The sequence below is a fragment of the Neopelma chrysocephalum genome, unplaced genomic scaffold, assembly GCF_003984885.1.
Source record: "Neopelma chrysocephalum unplaced genomic scaffold, ASM398488v2 Primary Assembly neopelma1_94, whole genome shotgun sequence".
Lineage (NCBI taxonomy): Eukaryota > Metazoa > Chordata > Aves > Passeriformes > Pipridae > Neopelma > Neopelma chrysocephalum.
In genome coordinates, this window is record NW_020897756.1 from 795055 (window position 1) to 801054 (window position 6000).

Here is a 6000-nt window from a genome sequence, read left to right on the forward strand (position 1 = left end):
GGAACTCTGTATTTAGAAACTCTGAAATACTACTGGGGGGTGACTGTGCTGTTAACTCTTTTCTGATTGCTCCGAACCTCCATGGCATTGGAGAATGAGTCATGACATTCTTCTTTATCTAAATGTTTTTCCCATCCTAGATGATTGAGAAGAAAAAGTACCCTGGGGAAGTCTAATAATACAATACCATCCTAGTCACATCTCTGGGTTGAACAGGGCTGTTGCCTGAGGGAGTGCAAATCAAGCAGTTTGCAGAAGGCAGAGCAGGGCAGGAGCTGACAAGGCTCAGTATTCACAGTGTCCACGTGCACTGGGGGCAGAAACAGCCACGAGCTTAATCCTGGAAGGGAAGAACTGAGGGCTGAGAGTTGGTTTATCAGGGGGATCTCACAACCAGCTTCCTGCCGTGGAACACACTTGAGAACAGTCGAACCTCTACCAGAAATGCACACAGTCATTTTAAAATGCACGTTAAGTGTGTTGTGTTATTGCAGAACTGAGTGTGTCCAGAGGAAACAGAAGCAGGTCACTGGGCTAAGCCTGACGCACTCAGGTGTTTCAGTGGCAGAAGCAGAGTCATTTCCCCCGAGTATAAATAACAGTTCAGTCCTGAATTTGCTGGCTTTTTGAGGTAATGGCAGAAGTTTCTTCAGACTGTCTACAGGATAGCTTACAATTTTTAGTTGAAAGGCATGTTAGTATAACTGTGTGTAGTATAACTGTATACAGTGTAAAGTATATTTGTATACACATATGCATAATGTATACACACACAGTATTTGTTTTGAGGAGCTTGTGCAGAACCCGATATCTTGACAGGCCCACAGTGCAGTTCTTGTAGATATTTTCTTTTCAAAGCTGTTTGTTCCAAACACGTATTTAGTATCGTTACAGTCCTCAGATAATTTCATGCAAGATCCATCGAAGCAAAGCCTCTGTGCGTGTCAGAAAATTCCACCACACTAACAGTGGTTTCTGGGCTGAGACACAGTCCCTGCAGGAACCCGCTCTCCCTCTAGGCACCGAAGGTGGACACATGGGGTGAATTACTCTCTGATACCTGATCTACCACCATTCCCTTAGTCCTGGCCTCTACTTACTGCCACGGGAGCTTTGATGTCTTATTTTTAGATGAGCTTTTTGTGGTTTTAAATTTAAAGTCCGATTGTAGACAGGTATTCATTTCAGTGAAAAAAAATAATGTGTGCAAAACCTGACACATGCTGGTCAGCGAGGAATGTGCTGGGTAGGGGTAATCTCGCCTCAATTACCTGCCCATAGGGGTTGAAATGTAATTATTGTTTTATGGTTGGGCACCAGCTGATGGTAAGATGTTGCTTAACTGAAGAGCCATTATTTACTGCTAATAAAACTGATACCATGACACATTCCTTATGGTGTAGATGTGCTATCATATCTTGGCAACGGTAGCAGAAGAAATTATTCTGCCTGGCTTGCAGCCTTTTCTTTATTGTAAAAGGAAAAATAATGAGGCTGTAATTACCCAGTTTGGAACTAAATGAACCCAACTGAAAGTGCTGAATGATTCGAGATGACTCCTAACTGCTTCCCTAACGTGGCTTGTTTGGATACCAGCACTGACAGTGTCAGCTCCTGGCTCTTGCTGGGCTGGACCCACAGCCAGCAGGCACAGCTCAGTTGTTTGGACTGTGGTGGTGTCCCAGTTTGAAATGCCATCGAACAAATAGTGGTAAAAATGCCATAAGCCTTGCCAAAATGACCTGTTTACACGAGGAACTCTGCATGCAGCAAATTAGGATGAAATTCATAGCTCATAAAGCCCTTCATATTGATTCTCGGTGTAAGGAACCCTATAACAAAGTAGTTTACTCCAAAATACTAATTACTGTGCGGGTGGGATCACACACTTCTTCCTCCAACATCCAACATTTCCGCATGAAATCTATGAGGTTTCTCTAATTTTGCATCTTAACTTTATCTAATAAACAAGTAGGTTCAATGAGTCTTCTTTTTTTTTTCTTTGTGCAAACAAAGATGGGAAAAGCAGGTCTGGTATGCCATTAATTCTAGTTCTGAGATTCACACAATCTCTTGTTAGCCAGTAACACAACAGCTAGCAGACTAACTTCCCAAATTGGTTTAGATACTGAAAAGCTGGCGACCTTCTGCCTTCAGAACAGAAGTGGTGTGTTTGGTGGACCTCTTGGAGAGATGAGGATGAACTTCCCCTGCAATGAACAGGCATAAAGGAATCCTTCCAGGTGCCCAGCTGGCTACATTCTTGTTCAACTCATCCTTGAAGACTGCTGAGATTTAATTGTATTATTAATGATATGTTACAGTGCCTGGATAAATAATAACTGAAGGGGCCTCTTAGTCACAATAAAGAGGATTTTCCCTCCTGGTTGCTCAGTTTGAGCCCTGGTTTGTGCAGGAAAGCAGGCAGTGCTGCTGTGGAGCACACACCTCCTGTCCGACCCTCGAGATCTCCTGCCGGTTGCCATAGCGATGGAGAGCTGAGGTGGTTTTGGGGAGCAATTCTGCACTGCAAATGCCTGTTTGGTACCAGATCCCTTTGCTCAGCAGCCCAGCCCCTCAGCCAGGTCCCAGCAACTACACCAGCATGAGGAGGGCAGCTGGCAGTGCCTGACTGTGGAGTGGGACATGTGCAGGGACCCAGCATGCTGTGGGTGTGTTGAACACGCCTGTGCAGGATGGGCAGCACACTGAATGAGCTTCAAATAGAAAAATACATCTGTCCATATAAAAATAAAGGCACAACTGTCCCACCAGTGGCTGGCTGCACATCCAGCAGGTCACATCACTGCAGTCATCCCTGTGTGCAGGGAGGAGCTGTTGGGCAGCACAGCAATTTGGGCAAAGGGTATTTTGGGTGGTGACTGGCATTTACTGCTCACTCAGCATTAGAGGGCAAGGAACCCAGACCCAAATGCAGACTTTTAGATAAAACAGGACTGAAACTTTCTGGCCCAGGACAGGCTGGATAGTGGCTTTTATTAAAGAGTTTTCTGCAAGACCTGCTTGTGAGACATCTAACTCGGGATTGCACGGAGCTAAGGTTTTAATGGACGGCTCAAGGAAGCTGATGTCTATTTAAATGCCATTGCTAGGTTATTCTAGTGATGGATAATCTGGATAAAGATACTTGATGCTTTATCAGGCAGTTTTACAAAGCTGAAAACAGTTGCTTGAGATATAAAAGGAAATTATTTAATCCACAAAAGTAAGTGGCAACTGAGATCTGTATGAAAACTTTAAATGCTGTGTCTAAAAAGCTGTGATCCTGCATAAAGATGAAAATTTTACTCCTGTCCAAGAAACCTCAGCCCAGCTTTGGGAGAAGCAAGAATCTGAAACAGAAACAGTGAACTAAGGGAGTTAAGTAGAATCCTTTCAAAACTGGAAATGCTAGAATAACCATGAGAGAGTACTCACGACACAAAAAGCAGTGAATAAAATACTTATCCAGAGCAGCAGGGAGTGAGATTGACCATTATTAGGTGAGGAAGATCTACTGGCACAGCCCTACAAGAGCATCAGGCCGTCCATCTGCAGTAACAGTGCAGACAAGGTTAATGTTCTGGGCTGGGTGAAAATCTGTCTCTGTAGCAGCCGTTTAGCCTTCTGTTCTTCCACCAGCCACCTGCCAAGAGGAGCTGATAGTACCTCTTCTCCTTTAATTTTGTCTGTCTTGGCTATTTAAAGGACTAAGCTTTCTGAAGCTGGCATTACACCTTAGTGCCTACTGCCACAGTGGGGCTGGAGCATGGGGTGTCAGTCTGAGACACTGGTGTGACACCACCACTTGAGTACTGATGGCTCTGCCTCCTGGCAGATCCCACGCCCCACAGCATCCCACATTCCTCCCAGGAGCCAGCACCCTACTCTGCCCACAGTTGGTAAGGAACAACAGGGCTCTGTGTCCACCCTGAGGTGGCAGAGCCCTCCTCTGGGCCACCCAATATGCAGGGCAACCCTATCACCTTTGCTTACACCTTCCTGTGTCAGCCACTGCACACCTGGGCAATACCTCAGACCCAGGGCGTATTCCCAGTATGGTGCTGGGAGCAGAGGGCTGTGTGCAGCACCCAGGGAAATGCTCCCAGGCCACCAGGCAAACCCTGTTTTTATTTCATGTACACTGTCAGCACAAACAGAATATTTTTGTTCCCTGACCAGAACACAGAGCTCTTCCCATGGAGCACCCTGAACTCTGCTGCTCTCAGACCAAATCACAGGGATGATGCACCACCCCCAGTCTCAGTCTCCATGGCCTCGGGAAGAGCTAGAATAGATAAATGGCACCACGTCTAAGAGCAACATAGAAACAGCCTTGTTGGGCTCCTCCTCAATATTGCAGTGGTCAGCTGCTTCAGGAGAAGGCATCTAATTACATGTACTCCCTTCATGAACCAACATAGAAAGCGAGGAAACATGCCAGGAGGTTAGGCTGAATTTTTTCCTGACCATAGGTAGAGAGTGAACATATATGGTGAAGCCTGAAGACTGCAGTCCTTTGGTTCACAACAGAGGATTAATAACCTGAGTTTGATCCCTCAGCATTCCAGAGCAGGAGTCCCACGTTCAGACTCCATGGAACAAAACCACGTGAAAGCCCATTTAGCTGAGAGCACAAGTTGGAATCAAAATATTTACATGGCTGCTGCACATTGGCAACAGGAATCCTTGTCTGGTTGCCAAACATTGGTGAACAATCAGAACTGGCACTGACAGGGATGACTGTTTTCTTCTCAGTTGTCAGCATACCCCTTTGCTCTCCAAAAGGCAGAAGCACAACTGCCAACCCAGCCTGCTACTTGTTTTCTTCCAGCTATACTCTCCAGCAGAATCAGAGGGACAAAGGGAAGAAGTACCTGTTTGTGGACCTCAGGGCATCTCCTTCTTCCCTGCCAGCAGCACCTGAGCAGTCAGTCATGATCAGCTTAAGCCATATCTCTCCTGCTGCACCTTCTCATCCTGACAATCATTTGTATATCTGTATATCTGACCCTTCCTAGCAAGCAGAATGAACCTATTTAATTAATACTTGCATATTCTTCTCCCCCCTGAACACACCTATAAGCCAACAGAGATGTAATTCACGCTGTGTCCCAGACAAGAAAGCTGTTACCAGGGGGATGATTTTCTGGTGAAGCATGTGCTGGATGCATGACCATTGTGAGCTTACACTGGAGAAGCTTCTGGAGTCCTTTAGACAAACCAATCCCTGACCAAGCAGGATTTACGGGTGTTTTGTCGTCTTTGTGCCGCGAGCAGCTGCCGCGCCTGCTCCTGTCAGCAGCAGGTAAAGTCCTTCTTATACAGAGTGTGTGAGGGAGCTTGGAATGGGCTGTGGGACCCCTGGGGTAAATCGTGGTGTAGGGCAGTGCTGTCACTGCCTGGCGACTCTGGCTTGCCATCAGAGCCGAGTTTGAGACCTGCTTGTATTCGTGGCAGCTGCAAAGAGATAACTGTCAAGTGATTTGTTTTGCAAGAGCCTTTGGACAGAAGGAATTTAGCAGAAATGAAGGATTAGAGGGTAGGGTGCATGTCCATGATGGGCTTCCAGCAAAGGCTTTGAAGTGGGCTTTGGGGACTATTAAAGAAAAAGTTAATTCATTTCCCAAACTGAATGCGTTCCCTAGGGAAAAACCAAAAAAAGAGTTTGGGCTGAGACTCCAACCTATCTAGTTGGGACAAACCTTTTGGAGGTGTTTGGCCCCGAGAGAGAGGAGATAAGGTCCATGGGGAGAAGCGGCCGGGAAGGGGGAAGGGATGAGTGAAATTGCCCAGAAGCAAAGCAGAGCCACTCTCTTTGCAATGAAAAGCTTTATCATCTCTGCACAGATTAGTGGAGCTAAAAATAGCTGCAGCTCAAAGTAAACAGTTTTTTGAGTGTGCTCTGCCCTGCTGGAACGCCAGCCCCACACTGAGACACCAAGCCACGACCATGTCCCTGCTGCCCCAGTGCCCAGAGGGGCTCCCCACAGCCAGGCT